The sequence below is a fragment of the Anser brachyrhynchus genome (genome assembly GCF_964034855.1).
Source record: "Anser brachyrhynchus genome assembly, chromosome: Z".
In the NCBI taxonomy this organism is placed as follows: Eukaryota; Metazoa; Chordata; class Aves; order Anseriformes; family Anatidae; genus Anser; species Anser brachyrhynchus.
The window spans coordinates 13,160,044-13,179,368 of record NC_137697.1 but is presented as its reverse complement, the minus strand read 5'-3'; positions in this window follow the sequence as shown (position 1 = coordinate 13,179,368).

The window sequence follows — 19,325 nt, the reverse complement described above, 5'->3', positions numbered from 1 at the left end:
ATTTTATAATAAAAAAATCTAAAAGTAAACATTCCAATTTCTTTTAAAATGAAAAAGAAGACACTAAATTTCAAGTCAATTGAATTTTTAGGCTCCCCTGCATAGCATAGTAATTTTAATATATTTCAGATATGCTCCCATTCTCTTCCATCTCAAATTCAAAATTCAGTCAAGCAGGATGCACCAAGTGTCCTCTTGTTAAAAATACAGTTTTTAAACTGTAAAAAAGCAGTTACAGGGCTTCTACAACCACACTCAGTCTTGGAAAGGACGATTGAGAAAGAACCAATAAGGATAAGGATAAGGAACCTGGACCAGACCTTAAATAAAGGATCACTTACAAGATGCAAGAGTAGAGATATATTGTGATCAAAGTAAAATGCTTCAGCATGATGATTAAAACTTGCTTAATTTCAATTCTAAACGGAAATATATATATATATATAATATTATTTATATATATATTATATATACATATTTTTTTTTTCTGTGAAATGTTTGGTAACTTGTAGTCCTAATTAGCTTTAAGAACAGAGTCTAAAGATGAGAATTACTCATGAGACAGAAACTCAAATGAAAAATAAAAAATCTTGTACATTTAATATCTTTTAAGTCTTAGCACCGTTATAACTTAAAAAGCTGTTTTCACCCAGGGCACAAACTGAGATTTTCTATTGAGAAGTCTAGTATTACACTACTGAAAAAGAGCACTGAAAAAGAATCACTGTCCTTATTTGTAAATTTCACCTAATTTAGTATTATCATCATCAAAATGATGCATTATGATAAGACCTTTTTAGAAGTTGAGACTGCTTTTAATGTGATATGAGTCTGAGTAAAGTAAATGTCAACATTTAACTTAAAGTAATTGAATAAGAGCCTCGCTGGTCATTTCAACTTTTTTTTTTTTTTAATTTAAATTTAAATTTTATAATAATTATTATTTTACTTACACTTAAATCATTCTTTCATGTACCTACAGATATGCATGTGAGTGATTGCCTGTTCATGTAAAACATTCTTGTTTCAAGTATAATTGTTGCTCAGGCATATATACTTTCTGTTTAGGCATGTTTTTTAAGGTAAAAAAAGCTAAAAATGTGTTCATTTGCAGGAAGCTTCTGCACTATAATGATGCATTTTTTGGACCATGTAGCAATTATGAACATGACTGCAACATATAATTAACAATTAATTTGCAGCATTGTTTTGACCAAAATTTCACAGAATGAATGTCATTGAAGCATGAGTTTAATTAGATTGTAATAATAATAATAATACAAAAAATTACACTTGCTGTGATTCACTAAATAAGGAAATAAATAATCATTATACAAGAAAAATCCAAATACTTTTTGGGGAATTCTATTCAAGAGTAAGAGTGGAAAAGGGAGATCTTAAACAGATAATATCTAATAGAATCCCACAGTTATTTTAGTTATCTGTAAAGGTGATGACATGCCAGTTTAAACCCAGTTGATAATGTTCAGACAGAGTCCAGAGATCTGTCTACTCATAGCAAATACTGGTTCAAAGCCATCAGTCCAGTTAAAGAAAAGCAAATACCTTTTAAAACTCAAAAGACTGGCTTGCCTTTCATAGTAAAAGAACCCCCAAAGCAATTTAACTTTGAAGTGTGCTTGCCGTCATATCCAAACTAATTTTATATACATTTTGTTCCTGCACTCAGGAGTCAACATATCCCAATTCTGCTGTTTTTTTTGGTGGTAATATTTAGGTTTTAATTTCTTCACTGCGAATATAGTCTGCTTACTAGGGGAAAGATAGAAAAAACAGTTTCTTGACTAATTTTATTACCATTCAATGTATCTACTAAATTTTATTTTCTCTTCTTGCCAGAAAATATGTTAATATCCTGTCAATCATTACTGCACCTAAGTAAGCTCTGAGTATGCCATATTTTAATAAAAATGTCTTCTAAGCAGCTTCTATGCCTGTTTATTCTCCTTATGGTGGCAAAATCTCCTGGGAGCGGTTCAGTCATTTCTTCTCACTATTACCAGCTTACATTTAAAAGCCAGTATAACTTCAGACCATTATGAAAGATGTTTTGAAATCCCTGACGTATCTGATTTAGAAATGGGAATGTGCTTAAGAGAATTCTGCTTCATTTTCTTTAAGATGAATCTGGTCACGACCAAAAGATTTCAAATCCATAGGAGTTTAGCTGTTGAATTTCATTTCATAGTCACAGAATAATTCATGTTGGAAAAAACCTCAGGATGCTATTCCTTAAATCTATGTTCACGTTAGTAACTTGTACTTAATTTGGTTAAAAAAAAAAAAAAGTCAGAGTCCATTTCAGAATTCACTCTTTGCCATGCTGGATTTTACTGGCTCCAGTAAAAGCTTTGGTTCAGAATGGAACTAAAAAGAGAACTAAAAAGTTGTAATTAAGCTGCTAATAATTACCTAAAATGTTTATAGAACAAATCCCTTGCCTCTAGTCAACAATATAATCTGGTTGTTCAGGTCAACAGGGTTGGCTGAAAATGTACAAAGATTTTGTCTTTATCTGTGGATTTGAAACAGTTATCCATTACACAGGTATTTTCCTTTTCATATTTTAAGGAAAATAAAGATGAAATAAATACACTGGACAAATGAAGCACGAGTTTATATTTAGGTTTGATTACTCACTTGGTGATTAAGTGCTTGTTGGTTATTGAATATCAGCTTCCTTTTCTAAAACTACAGCCAGCAAAAGTGTCTTTTGTTAGCTTTAAAATGTAATTGCAACATAGCAAGACATTTTCTTTATCTCTGACATCATAATTTTTACTTTGTTCCTTTCTCTTTTGGAATAATAGGAACAGTGAATTAGTGCTTTACAGGAGAAGCAAGTGGAAAAGACAACTGCAAAAGCAAAAGGGAAGAGTCGATGAGGTCAGTCTTGAAAAGCTTTAACCAATTCATCCCCCAGTCTGCATAATCTGCATAATCTCTAGCTAAAATAGATGTGTAGGATACTTTCTTTCTAAAACAAAGAATAGGACTTGCTAAGAACAGAACTCCAAAAAAGTGAGTGGTAAAAAGGACCTTAATGATAGGCAGCCTTGAAGAGGTGTGTTTCCAAGGACTTACACACCTCAAATTTAAACCTCTGGCTGTGGAGCAGAGTTTTCACTTCACTTCACAGCCATGAACACTAACAATTATTTTGATCCCTAGACCGACTCTATATTAGGAAGGCAACCAAGAGAGAGACCAGCCATTTTTAATTCAACATACTCAAGGCTGCACAATGGAAAATGACTTGAAAATCCTCTTGCCTGAACAGAAATAAAAATAAAATATTAATTAAAACAAAACAAAACAAAACACTTTTTTTTTTTTTTTTTTTGGCAAATGCTGATACCTTTCAGGCATGGCGATACCTCTATAGAAAATATTACAGAATTTTCACAGTCTGCATCAGTGGAGTGTAAGGATGTACCTTTTAGCTAAGAAGAGGGCTAGACAAACTTCTGTAGTCTTTTCCAACCTTATACTGCCACAATTCTACATGAAGTCTCTACAAATACAATAAAGAACAATATTTTTGGTCATATGCTCGAGAAATAGCAAATCAAGTATAAAGCATGCATATTATTTTGCCAAGGAAATCATTTTTCTCTATTGTTATATGCCAGTGAATTGAAAATTATTATTTCTAAAATCCTACACTGGTAGAAAAGATGTCTAAAAACTGCTTTGACATCTAACAATATTAGTATGCTCTCTGTGACCTCCTTATTCATCTATTCTTATTGAATATTTCCTATAAACTATAGTTTTAGGAAATTAAGCAATTATTGACACATACTTACTCGTTGAAAGGCCTGTTTTGGACTAATGTTTCTGAAATGTTGTACTGAAATATTGCATTTCTGAAATGTTGTACTGAAATATTACATTTCAGAATTTGGAAGTTTCATTCTTAATAATGTAATTTGTTGCTTTATATTTTGTCTAACTACATTAATGATGTTTGATGTGCAGACTCATTATACTGCAAAGACAAGAAGATACTTTGAGCTAGGAAATGCATTTCCATCAATTCAAAGTAGCAGACATTCTGCTGCTAAGAATAATTTGGTACATTGCATTTAAATCTTGGTCTGACCTGTAAATAGTACTACTGTAATTTTACTGATGCACTCAAGAATATTACCAGGACTTATTATAATAGCATGCTAACTGTAAATAAGCTAAATCATCCAAAATTACTGTAACTGTTTCAAATAGGAAACTGTTTGGGAAATTTGATTTTGGAAATAAGATATACTCATATCTGGACTTTTGGTGATAAGTTCTGCAGTAAAGATAAATATTGTGAGTATGTGAAGGGTTTTTCCTTAGAGAGTAATATTGTGAGTAATAGATAGCAGGTTCTGGTGCAATTAATTCAGGGACTGAGTCAAAATTACGACAGTGATTAAGAATATTTCTCTGGATTAGATTGCGTGTTAGATTGCACAAACTACTCAGCCACCTGAACACTGAGTTTCATTTGGAAAAGTTTACAGAGAGAGCAGGAGAAAGTTATTGCAGACAGCAATCAGAGACATACAGGCTTGGAGTGAAACAGGGAGTGAATTAAATTCATGGTGTATCTATACTTTTAGATCATCCTCTAAAGGCCCGTTTTACATTTCAGGTCACAGTCTCAGATAGTGGAAAGTCAAAATCAATTTGAAATGATCACTTTTTGAAGTGATGAGAATTTTAGACTGTAGAGTGCTCTACTTTATTTTATGAGTAATATTTTTTTATATATATTAACAACTGTTTTTTAACATTGCCTATATTCCAACAAAGGCATGTTCATTGTCACATTGGGGACAAGTAGACGGTAAATCCTTTTGTCTTCCTTTGCAGTCTGATATCCCTACTGATCTCAGCAATTTGTTTTCTTAGATCAGAAGTGTCTTTTCAGTTCAAGTTCTGTTAATCATAAACAAGAATTAATATATATACCTATACATAAAAATAGTACAAAGCAATGCCCTGTTTATATATATATATTTTTTTCCCCATCATGCATTATAATATAGCGTATTCTGGCACATCTGCTCCGTTTAAGGCAATAACAACATTTTTTTTTTTTTTAACTTTCCTGAAAGTTAAAATATTCACTTTGAGAGTTCTAGGAATAAACTATATTATAAAATGTACTGACAACACTGAAATGAAAAGCTTCAGACTAATGCACAATATTAAAATAATAATAATAATAATAATAAAAAATCTTAGCATTCATTTTCAGCCTAACATAATTAAAAAACAAAAAAAAACAAAACAAAACAAAAAAAAAACAAAAAAAATCCTTAGAAATCCTGTAGATCAAAAATGTAAACTTGTAAGGGGTAATAAAATACACTGTACTTGTCAAGAGGAAAGCAAGAATTTGGTTTTATATTTGTCAATCGTAAGAGTTTTCAAAGCTATAATATTTAAAGAGAGAATAACTCTTAATTTCAGTGGCATATTTTTACATTTTTAAAACTTCTTCAATTTTATATCTTATATTGAAAGGATATAAAATTGAAAAAGAAGCCCTGTCTTGCTTCTTTAGACTAACTCCTCTTCAGGGAACCTCATGTGCTTAAACCAGTATTGTCACCTCCTCTCTGTGCTCTCCATAGCTATTTCCTTCTTGCAGGAAATGACCTGCATCAAAAAGTCTGTCTCTCAACACTCCTACAGAACATCTTTAGCAAAACCATCCAGAGTGCAAAAACTTAAAGTAATCAGGAAACATTTCTACTTATTTATTTATTTATTTATTTATTTATTTATTTTTGGTCAAGTTTGCCTAGTACTTTAGTTCTTAATTGAGAATGACATTAATTAAGAAAGAGCAACATCCTTTTATGTCCATGATTTTTTTATGCCAACTCTTACCTGAAGATCAAGATAAGGAAATGTGCATGTTTGTGCCAGTATAGCTAGTATTCTTTTTATCAACTCTGTCCTTTTTGATTTCCACGTTAAACAAGAATTATTTCTTTCAGGGATCCCTCTTGATGTAAGTAAATTGATTTTCTGGAAAAGTAACATTCAGAAAAAGGTGTTTAAAAAAAAAATTAAAATCCAAGTCCCTTTCATATACTGAATAATCCCACTCCATCCTCAGTTGACAATTTATTTCCTTTTGTCATCATCTTCAAGGCTAGGAACCATAAACATTAACAGTGAAAAACTACTGATATTGGATCCTATGCCATAATGATGTTGTTTCCATAGTGTCCACTGGACTGGAGAAAAAAGAAAGCTTCACGGATTCTTAGCTAAGGTACGTGCAATTTTGCTTCACAGCAGGTGGTAAATGTCCCTGACCTGCTCTTATCCTCCCTTGAATATTCATTTATGGTCACTATTGGAAACAGATTACTAGATAAATCTTTTACTATACTCAGGATGGATGTTCTTCTATTTGAAGGTCCTGCTCAGCCCTGGCCTCACAGAGAGAAGAACCTACTGAAATATAACATCTGAATCTCTTCTTTTTATATCCCCAAATTGCTATGAACTGTGCTTTTTTTAAGCTATGACTTAGCCAAAACCAGTAGATTTATCCTTCTAATTTCCTGTGATATTATAAAGAGAGAGAGAAAAAGAGAGAGAGAGAAAGAGAGAAAGAAAGAGAGGAAGAGAGGAAGAGAGAGAGAGAGAGAGAGGGGAAGAGGAAGAGAGAAAGAAAGAAAGATAAGAAAGAAAGAAAGAAAGAAAAAGAAAGAAAGAAAGAAAGAAAGAAAGAAAGAAAGAAAGAAAGAAAGAAAGAAAGAAAGAAAGAAAGAAAGAAAGAAAGAAAGAAAGAAAGAAAGAAAGAAAAAGAAAGAAAGAAAGAAATATTAAGAAAGCAAGCAAATAAACTATAGACATTGGATTGAACATATGCAAAAATATTTTATCTGTAACTTTCTGATTGTAGTTTTCCAAAAATATTCAGTTTGAGCCAGATGAATGACATGGACAATTTTATAGCCAAAAATGAAAAAATGAGTAATCTTAATAATAAAGCTTCTAATTGTTTCCATTGTAAAAATATATTTTCAGTTTCACCAAAATTTGAAGAAGCTACAAATCCAAAATCAGATTTTGATTTCACTACATGTTACTTAATCTTCTCTGTAGTCCTACTTTACCAAAATTTGAGAATATTCTTACATATACTTCTCATTGAAGAGCCCTTTTACCTAAAACTGTATTAGCAAGTACACTTCTCTCTTGTATTGAAACTGTCATTTTTCCCAATACATGACATCATTTAATTCCTATGAAGACTCTGCAGTGTTTTATTCTTCTCTCTATAACTCTTTTAAAAAGACTGTTGCATTTCACTGTAGGTTATGAGGGTAAACTGTGATCTTTACATGCACAGATAACTCTATTTTACTCATCAAAAATGACACTGACTACTCAATAATGAGTGTTCCTAAGCAGCAGACTTTAGATTTATTTATTTCATTCTCAGTATGATTTATTTAATTTTCAAAATATAAGGTAATTACTCCAAGAATGTGTTAAAAATTAGACATTTTAAAATTATTCAAAATTAATTTAAATTATTTTATCTGAAGCCATCATTTTTTTCATGTCAGAAAGATGCTTTCCAATTATGAAATCATTTTTCAAAAGTTTGGCTTATTTATAAGAAATGATAGTTGGTTCATTTACCCTTCTAAATTAATCATATGCAAAATTCAACCCTGTGTAGCAGTACATATGACAGCAGCAAGCTGGTCAGAATTAGTGGAACAGTGTGTTTTCCCTCACAAGAACAAGAATTCAGAGTTCAGTTAGAATGATTAAAGTCAAAACTATAGTCATGAATCAAGATTATGATTTTTCTGAATTTCTGAAATCCTTAATTTTGCAGGAAAAAAATTTATGTTTTAAGCCTCTCATAGGCTCTCATAGGCAGGAAGACTGTAAGGAAGACTAAGCAAAGCATTGGAGACATCCTGGAATGTAAATGTGGATCTGAATGAATTCTAACTATATTTAGGTACAGACATTAGTATCTGTATATCTCAGAGGGCATAAACATCTTTACTTTCTGCATTTTTTTATTCCTTTTCATAAACTAAGACAAAAATCTATTGAAAAACACAGAGGAAGTGTGAAAAAATGGATCAGACAATGTGGTAATGACCTGGAAGTTCCATAATCCTGACAGAAAAACTTTGCTCAGAAACGTTACTGGCTCTTTCTTTGCACAAAAACATTCTTTACAAGCAATAGAATTCTTTAAAAATGAGAATACAGATTGCTGCTTGGAACAGATTAGTTAGTCGCGGGTGCCAAATAATCTCTAATGTATTGCATAGGGGCCTGGGACAAATCAGATCTGACAGTTCCCGGTAACGCTGCCTAAGTCAGTGCTCTTCTGCCAAAAGTGTCTGTAAATGTTTATTATGTATTCAAGCAATCTGAAAATGGTCAACAGACCAAAACAAAGATGGAACACAGCAAGTTGCAGGTGTTACTTTTCTATTCACTCTCAGGGATCACACTGAGGTATGTTTAGACTGTTTTCTTCCAGCTTGACAATTTTTACTTCCTACTGTAGTGCTTTCTCTAGAAAGTTATCCGGCTATTGAACAAGTGATCAAGAGCAAAATTTTGCCATGCTGGTCAAAACGGGCATGGTTGAGTTTATATCTAGTCAGTTGAAGGTTAATGAAACTAAATTATTATGGGGACCCAGATATTGCAATGATCAGCAATATGGAAATATCTATACAAATAATTAGCATTATGCATAATTCAGGAACATAGACTACATTTGCATTAGAGGCGACTACAGTATCATGAGAATAGATATGGTTAAGAAATCTAAAAAGACAAATAGATATTTTGATAAATGACCAGTCAGTCCAACCCTCTTCTGTGGGTACCCATCATTAACACAGTACTATTTATTGGATAGAGCTTTTTATGACTGGAATTCATTCTCTTGCATCAGTGAAATATGTTAACCTCCAGGAACTACTGCAAAACCAAAATTTATGACCTCAGCCTACTGAAAGAGATTACCAAAGTACTGAACATCTACTGTGAAAGGACTAAACACTCCAGAGGATAAGCCTCAGTGGTTCCTTATGCAAGATTTACCTTCTGCATACATCCTTATATGTCTCACATTGGCTTCATCTAACCTCAGGAGGAGACCAGACTGTACAAACCAAACCACCCTAACACTTCCCTTCCATAGGTCCTTTTCCCACAAAAAGCAATACGCAAAGGTGAAAGAGGCACAGATCAGATGATACAACCAGCTGACATTACTTCTAGTCCCTCATATAGCCTACAAATAAGAAATCCAGAGAAATGCTAAAATGATCTGTACTGCTAACCAATAATCTATTTATTATCTTTTCTACTGAATAAATGTGAAGGGAGAAAAAGAAGATGTGTACTCAAAGCTGATAAAAATGAAGTCCAGAATGCTAGCCAATTGATGCCACTCTGTAAATTACAAACATTTTCATGCTACTTTCAGACCAAAATAAAGTTAAAATGACATTATTACTATTACTATTGTTATTATTGTTATTATTTTGCTGTACAAAACAGTAGGAAGAGGGAATAAACTGTATCAGAGAAGTTTCCATTTGTTTTTTCAGCTGAACAACACATATCAGCTACTTGCAAGAAGGAAACCACATGGGTTGTATCACTAAATGGAAACACAACAGGAAAACTATAAACATCATATAGACACTGCAGATTTCCCAGTTCACTGATTTTGACGCTGATAGAGACAGACTTCCTTTGAAAGTGCAATGATCTGCATGCCTTTTGATCAATGTCTTGGGACAGTCTAATATTATTTCACTTTAGGGTAACAACTAGTCTTTGCATTTGTTTCTTTGTAGAATACTTGCACATAGGAGAGCCGTCAAACAGATTAATACATGGTATGCTAATGAACTGTGAGTGAGACTGCATGCATGTACATCTGTATATCACAAGGTGTGTTCACAAATGTCCATGGGAGGAAGATTTCATTTTTGTCCCTGGTCAACCATGCTGGTCTTCAAAAGGTGCTTGGAGCATAATTTCCAGCCTTCAGAGACTCTAGTATTGATGCTGTGCCATGCCTTTCAGATTTGAAATTTGCAACTAACTGTTCATGCGTGAACATTACTTCCTGAATGACAAGTGTGCATATATAAAGTATGTGTAAGCTTAAAAATGAGCCTAGCTGTGCAGAGACATTCCTTACATGTGGTAGAAGAAGCACTACCTTTGATTAAAATACATTGTAGAAAAAGCTACTTTTCTACAGGAAAATGGTGCCAAAACACTTCCATGTGGATGCACACGCTAAGTCATGACTCTGAAGCTGGTATTTCTCGTTTAAACTTTGGTTATAGAATTATAGAAGCAGAAAGTATCTCTTGACTTCAGCTAGTATAAAACACTTTTCAGTTGTGGGTCAGTACCCCTTTGCATGGCTGGACGTATGCTTAGCTTTACCTCTTGAAGGGTGTATCCTACCAGCTGCAATTCTATGACACCCTTGAATAGTCAAAGTCATGATGAGTGTAACTTTTGTGACTTGATTATGAGATTTTCATTGCTAAACTTGAAAGATAAATCTGTAGCATCAGAATTCACAGAAAGAATGAAAGGCTTAAGAATTTGTAGTTCACTTAAAGGGGAAATTTATTCTGAAAATTTTAAAAATCAGATGTTTAAATCTGATTTATGCTTTCATAGGGAAAAAGCTGGGGCATTCTGTGATGGACTGACTGCATTAATGGTCAGGGGAAGACCAGCTGATGTCTTCTACCTGGACTTCTGGAAAGCCTTTGACATATCCCTGTAACATTCTTCCCTCTAAACTGTAGAGAGAAGGCTTTGATACATGACTATTGGATAAGGGAATTGGATAGGTAGCCACATCCAAAGTATTACAGTCAGCAGCTCAGTGTTCAAATGGAAACCAATGAGTGGTGTTCCTCAAGGGCCTGTATGAGGACCAATACTGTTCATTAATGTAATAGACAATTGCATTGAGTGCACTCTCAGCGAATTTATGGTTGACACCAAAGCTAATATACTAGCAGCCATCCAGAGGGACCTTGACAGGTTTAAGAAACAACTCCATATGAACCTCATCAAGTTCAGCAAGGCCAAGTGCAATGTCTTGCATTTGGGTTAGGGCTATCCCCAGTATCAGACATGACAGTTTTATTGCTTTATTTAAAGACAAAACCCTTACTATTCACACTGGCAAATTAGGTAATAAAAAGATTTTCAGGTATTAAAGTGATCCCTTTCCAACCCAAAATATTCTATGTTTTCATGATTTCTATGATTTTCAAAATTTGATATTTTGGTATACCATATTTGCTGGATCTGTTTTTTTTATGCATTCATTAATTCATTTGATTTACCATAACAAAGGTAAGTACCATTCTAATTCCAGAATAAACGGATGATGTTTACCCCTGGACAAGTGAAAGAAGTCCAGGCAAAAGCCAGCAGAGAAATAGCATAGAATCACAGAATCACAGAAGCATCTAGGTTGGAAGAGACCTCCAAGATCACCTAGTCCAACTTCTGACCTAACATTAACAAGTCCTCCACTAAACCATATTACTAAACTCTACATCTAAACGTCTTTTAAAGACCTCCAGGGATTGTGACTCAACCACTTCCCTGGGCAGCCCATTCCAATACCTAACAACCGTTTCAGTAAAGAAGTTCTTCCTAATATCCAACCTAAACCTCCCCTGGCACAACTTTAGCCCATTCCCCCTTGTCCTGTCACCAGGCACGTGGGAGAATAGACCAACCCCCACCTCGATACAGCCTCCTTTAAGGTATCTATAGAGTGCAATAAGGTTGCCCCTGAGCCCCTCTTCTCCAGGCTGAACAATCCCAGCTCCCTCAGCCGCTCCTCATAAGACTTGTTCTCCAGACCCCTCACCAGCTTCATTGCCCTTCTCTGGACTTGCTCGAGCACCTCCGTGTCCTTCTTGTAGAGAGGGGCCCAAAACTGAACACAGTACTCAAGGTGCGGCCTCACCAGAGCTGAGTACAGGGGGACAATCACCTCCCTAGACCTGCTGGCCACACTGTTTCTCATACAAGCCAGGATGCTGTTGGCCTTCTTGGCCACCTGAGCACAATGCTGGCTCATATTCAGCCGACTATCAACCAATACTCCCAGGTCCTTCTCGGCCAGGCAGCTTCTAACAATTCATCTCCCAGCCTGTAGCGTTGCTTGGGGTTGTTGTGCCCCAGGTGCAGGACCCGGCACTTGGCCTTGTTGAACTTCATACAGTTGGCCTCAGCCCATTGGTCCAGCCTATCCAGATCCTCCTGCAGAGCCTTCCTGTCCTCGAGCAGATCGACACACACACCTAACTTGGTGTCATCTGCAAACTAACTGAGGGTGCACTCAATCCTCTCATCCAGATCATCAATAAATATATTAAAGAGAACTGGCCCTAGTACTGAGCCCTGAGGGATGCCACTAGTGACCAGCCTCCAACTGGATTTAACTCCATTCACCACAACTCTTTGGGCCTGGCTACCTAGCCAGTTTCTAACCCAGTGAAGAGTACGCCAGTCCAAGCCATGAGGAGCCAGTTTCTTGAGGAGAATGCTGCAGGAAACAATGTCAAAAGCCTTACTGAAGTCAAAGTAGACCACATCCACAGCCTTTCCCTCATCCACTAAGTGCGTCACTTTGTCATAGAAGCAGGACCTGCCTTTCATAAACCCATGCTGACTGGGCCTGATTGCCTGATTGCCCTGCAGGTGCCATGTGATGACGCTCAAGATGATCTACTCCATGAACTTCCCTGGCACTGAGGTCAAACTAACAAGCCTATAGTTTCCCGGGTGTACCTTCCGGCCCTTCTTGTAGATGGGCGTCACATTTGCTACCTGCCAGTCTACTGGGACCTCCCCTGACAGCCAGGACTGCTGACAAATGATGGAAAGCGCCTTGGCCAATTCTTCTGTCAGTTCTCTCAGTACCCTCGGGTGGATCCCATCCGGCCCCATTGATTTGTGTACATCTAAGTGCTGTAGAAGGTCGCCAACTATTTCCTTGTGGATTGTGAGGGCCACATTCTGCTTCCCGTCCCCTTCCACCAGCTCAGGGTACTGGGTATCTAGAGGACAACTGGTCTTGCTGCTAAAGACTGAGGCAAAGAAGGCATTAAGCACCTCAGCCTTTTCCTCATCTCATGTTGCTAGCAAGAAAAAAAAAAAAAAGGATTTTGCATTAATTTTTTTTTTTTTTGGGGGGGGGGGGGGAATTCATATTTTCCTTGCTTTTTGTCCAGAACAGTCAGAGTGGCCATAGACAGGAGGGATATCAAATTGTTAATAGTTAGACTACGACTGCTGTCCTAGTTCAAAATTTGAAGATATAATCTGCAGCAGGTTTTCTAGCAACCAGTCTTTCCTGTTAGCTAGAAAACACATCCCTTTTGAAGCAGCTTTCAGACTCTACTCAGTAATTGTAGCTAATGCTTCAAGCTCCTGTGAAAGGAAGAGTGACATTCAGCTTTGGATGAAATTAAATACCAGATAGGGTTATTCTGCAGAATTGACAACAATATTGCAGGATTTTGGAGTCCAGAAAATTAAATTGTGATAAGAAAATAATGACACCAGAATGGAAGAATAGGTCAGAAAAGATTTCAAAGTATTTAAAGACAGCCAACATTTGTACACCTTTGAAAGAGACATGACTTTTTTTTTTTTCTTTTTTTCTTCTTTCTATTCACACTGGAAATAAGGCAATAAAAATATTTCCAGGCATTAAACCAAGCAAAACATACTTCTCCAAGAAACAGCTTATGATCCCAAATTAATACTGATTTGCATTTTTATCAGTAAATGTGTAAAACTAAGTAATAGAAATAAGAGGGAAAAAAAAATAAAAGAATTTGTGTCTCCCTGAACTAGAGAGCTCAATTCTGCCAAAGAATGAGTGGCCATGTTGTTTGTTTGCTCTTTGACATGCTAAGTATAAACCTTTGTTTTAAGAGAAAAAAAAAAAAAAGGAGGAAAAGATATGGCAGTCATTTCAAAAGAGCAAAATTCTTGGGACTCTTGGGGAAATTTTAATTTAGACATAAAACAATATTTTTCACTTTTGTGTAAAATGGGTAACTGTTAGAGTAGTCATTCTCCTACTTGTGCAGTTATTCACTGTGTTCTTGTACATTCTGGTCTGAACTGCTTTCTGTCATTATACTTTGATTACTTCCTTTGAAGGTTTCACATATAAACTTCTAGGCAACACATATCTATATTTAATTTTCAACCAATATTTCTCAACCCATTCCTACAGTATAAATTACAATTATCCTTTCATTTTAATGATCTATAGACTGTGTATCCTTGTAAACATACAAGAATGCTGACCTTATCAACTGTGTCAATTCAGTATTAGCAAACAAAAGAGGAGAGGGGGAAATCAACTCTCTGGATGAATTAAAACATTTCCTCTATTCTCTCATGACAGTTATAGATCCATCTAGAAGGTTATTGTCTTGACAATAGCTAGAACCATGTGGTAGAAAGAAAAATGCCCAGAATCTGAAAATAGATTCACTACTCCATACAAGAAATTTCTCTTTAACTTGTTTGAGTTATTCTATTAAAAGAAGAACTAGGAAAAGTTACTAACTATAGTTTTGCATTTATTTCATTTATCATTAAATGAAAAATGGGAGTGCTCTCCAGCTACAGTATACAGCATACAGCTCAGTATCTTGGGTATTTTAATTTATCTGTCTCTATGTGTCCAAATATGGCTTTAGCAAGCAATGTTGATGAGCAAAAAGAAAGGTGAGAGATGTGTAAAAAGACAGTGACAATAAAAGAACTTTGTTAGTATAGACTCTTTGCCTTGCCCAAGTAACAAAGACTTGTCATCCAAAAAGGTAAAATTTTTGATTGCAATAATCTTAGAATTGTAGAACCATAGAACCAAAGAATCATAGAATCATACAATTCTTTGTATTGAAAGGAAACTTAAAGAACACTTACTTCCAAACACCCTGCCATGGTCAGGGACACCTTCCACTAGACCAGATTGCTCAAAGTCCAATCCAGCCTAGCTTTGAACACTTTCAGGGATGGGGCAACCACAGCTTCTCTGGTGAACCTGTTCTAGTGCCTCACCATGCTCATAGTAAGGAATTTCTTACTTATATCTAATCTAAATCTGCAGAAACTAGAAATCAACACATGAAGTGTGCAGACTGAATGTTGTCACTGAATACTGCCAACTTTCTCAGTACAGGTTACCACCTTTTAGCAAGCTGTTTTTAATTTGTAGATGTGCAAACAGTAAAACATTTAACCTAGAAAGCAAGTTTGCATGAACTCGTAGGATCATAGAATGGTTTGGATTGGAAAGGACCTTAAAGATCATCTAATTCCAACCCCCTTGCCATGGGTAGGGACACATTCCACTAACGAGCTTTAACATCACATTCTTCCTTTGACAGTGAAAACTATGTGATTTTATACATTAGAATAACTGAATTATTGTTAAACTCTGTTAGATAAGGTGCTGCAAACATAAGTAATATTAATCAATTTCTAGAGTTTTTTTTAAGGAAATGTTCTCAAAACTTTGATAAGAAAATGATGTTTAAGTAGCTAAAATTAAATTTCAGTTTATTAGAGTATTAATTAAGAAATACCTATGAAAATGTTCCATAGAGAAATCTAAAATAAATCTGACAGTACTCAGTGTGTGTAGGAACATTTCCCATATTTACATTTCTAGATTCAAGCCCATCAGCACTGACCATGCAATAGTAAAAATAAATAAGACCTAAACCTGCATATTTTATCACTAAATTACTTAATTGCTTTTTATTTAAGCCTAAGACTTTCCATAATAATTTTAATGCAATATTCAGAATTGAATCTATAAAAAATATAAAGCATTGAAGAGATTTATTACATTAATTTCTGCAATTCATTCTTCTGTATGATTTCTGTAGTAACTGCAAAACAAAGATTTCTGTAAGAAAACGCAAACAAATATAAAACAGAATTTGGCATCACAGAATTTGTAAATTAGTTTTGACCATTCTCTTTAAAGATAATGGGTGGTCTGCTTTGGACTTATATTACCAAAAATCACTTGTTAGATCCAGAAGTTACAAAATAATTCAGTGACAGAGAGACAAAGATTGATTTCTTTTATGTATTTCATATAGGCTCAGTAAAGCTCAAGAAGTTCATCACTTGCATGATAGTATGGACATTTTTTTAAGCTATATTCTATTATGTTGAACATATTACTGTTACACTAATTTAGAAAACTGGTTATAGTTCAGCCTTTTCCCTGAAGCAAAGAAATCCAGTGGGAAGTAAAAGCTTGGGTGAAATAAACCTTCACTTCTTCTCTGGATGAGTCTTAGCACTATGTACTCAGGTATGAAGTACAGATATTTCACATGCTTTGCTGCCTTACGGATCCAAAGGTCTTAAAAGAACAGCAAGGCAGAGAAGCCCTAAGTTTCTCAGGTAAGTATGGCATTACCTGTTCAACCATTGCTTTCCCAGCCAGCTCTTATACAGGCTAATTAATATACTCCTTTACTCTGCAAGATGAACATTTTACCCAATTTTCACGTTCATTACAATAAGCTACCAAAACCAACTGTTTACAGATTCAGTCTGTACCTAAGTCTGTAGCTAAGTCAGTATCTCTGAGAGATCAGCTGGGGGGAAGAGAGTATAAAGGCAGTATCCTCCCTTCCTATGGGAAAACAAGATGATAGCACTACAATAACAGAAGGCACTTTGGAAGACAGGATTAATTTGTCCCATCTGTTTAGTCTAACAGCTTTAGACAGTTGAGGCTGGTCATTATTAAATCTTTAAAATATCTGTTTACTAAACTTGGAGGGAAAAACTGAGGCACGATGGTGTCTTTGCACCAGAAGCTATTGTCAAAGAGAGACTGAAAACTGAAAAACTTAACCTACTAAAATATGTATTTTCATATTGGCAGCCTCAGATAAAGGAGTCATTAAAAATCTCAGATAAAGGAGTCATTAAAAAATAAATAAAAATAAAAGGCTTAGGAACGAATCATAGCCACTGTTTGTTTCTCTGCTTGATAATGTGGAACACTTAATCCACGAAGGAGTCATTTATGTGACTGCAGAGCTAAGCCAACCAATGCACTCCCAGATCTATACAGTTCTGGTTTATACGACTGCATGGCCGAAATGTTTCATATTCAGAAGCAAAGACTTTCTTTGGAAAACCTAGTTAAAAATACGAAATGCTCTTTTGAGCTGTTTGCTATGTTTGAGAACCAGGTTGGCATTTACTGTTCTTGAAACTGTACTATTTCTTTTCTAAAACAAAACAAAACAAAACAAAACAAACAAACAAAAAAAAAACCTCCTGGATGCCAAAGTTAGAATTCACTTGGAAGTGTAGAACTGAAGGTGAAGTGTCTCTTGCAGACATTTCTCTCCTTAAGAGAGAAAATAAAGACAAAACTTAATTCAATGTCAGATGTTGATTCATATGTAAAATAATAAATCAACACATTATTCATCAGCCCTTATAGTACCATCTCCCTATTGTCCTTGCATCCTCCTTTGTCCTCGAGTGATGCCATTTTCATTACAGACTTTGAGAGTGAAAACTGATAGAGATTTAAAAAAAAATTAGTGTCATGCATTTCTGCATGAGGCCTCATATAAGGGGTTAGAAGGCAATATAATTAATTGCAGACTGTGAACTTTCATTGATTTTTCTTAGCCAATTGCACAGCAGATGGTGTTTTGGAGGTCTTGGTCCCTAGCACTCAAGCAAACTACTGAAACAATTTTCAGTAGTTATATTCAAACCAGCAATTTTAACATCGTATAAAATTATGCAGCAGAAGTAAAATATTAATATTAATGGAAAAATTCTGAATGTTCCTTTAATGACCTTATTGTAGACCTAAAAATGAAAGTCTTTGCAAGATGAAAGACTCCTAGATTGTAGAAATAAATAATAATACATACAGAAATAATAAACCATAAGGTGACATAAACACATATGTAAGTTTTTATTTCAAAGAGGTTTTTGCGAATAGGTCATCACTCACAGGTGTAATCTTTCTGAATCCTACCTGCATAGCTTGTAGCTACTTTCTTGACGCTGCATTAGATTTGCTTACAGTTGAATGTATTTGCTTTTAGAGAAATTTGGCAATGCATTTTGAAAGTACAGATGAAGAAGGAATAAGTAACCTTACCTTTTACAGATGATTTGTTTCTGGAAGTTGTATGAATTGCTTTTTTTTTTTTTTTTTCTCCAGACATCTTAAACAGCTTTTGGTTAATCTACGTGATTAACAGTGATCAAAACAAAATACTGTAACCAGAAAACAGGATCCTAGAGAAGAAAAATATCCCACTATTAATAATTATTTGTGCTAGTACAAATGATACTGATGTTACTCCTGGAAGCCTCTGTGGTTGTGGTGACAATACACTGGCTCGCTTCTGCCAAACTTTCTGGAAAAGTATACTTTCTCCTCAAACAAAAAAAAGTTATGTTATAATACATGTACATTTCTAAAATATCAGAGGAAGTATTTTTTAAATTAATTCTATAATCCTAATCTCTGTTAAAACTGAAACAAGGGTCTTAAAAAAATCTTCAATATTGGATTAAGTTCTCTATATTTTAGATTTATATAGCTTATATAGCTTTGTTTGTAGCTCCAGGGTTACTCTTAAGTAACCAGACTCATGACCTGGCTCTTGCAAGTCATTATGTAAAGAAAATGTTTTCTGAATTAAATTTTAGAAGGAGTAGGCAATTATTTGGAAATAATATTCATAACTAGGAGTAGAAAAGTGTAAATATTGTTTGCAATAGACAGGAATTCTATTGCTAGAGGAAATGCATACATCTAATTGTAAACAGAATTCCCTTTTCCCATAATTATTGCAGAGAAAGATGAAGTTTTCTTAAGGTGAATTTGAAAATGATAGAGGAGTCTAGAAAGAAATGAACCACTGTTGACATACTTGATGAGTGGTTAACCCTACTAACTCTCAAGGAGAGCTGGTTCAACCTCCAAATGTAAAGCATCCATTTAGCTTCCTGCTCTTCTGAACCTGAATAATCAACAATATTACAAGTTCAAGGGTATGATTTTAGTTTTTCTTAGATACCTGAGAATAAAGGGCTGTTGTGTAACTTCAACTAGGTATCCAAAAAAACCACACCAAACAAAACACTCACCAAAACCTCCCAAACCAACCACCATTTTACCTTTTCTAGTCATACAATGACTTAAT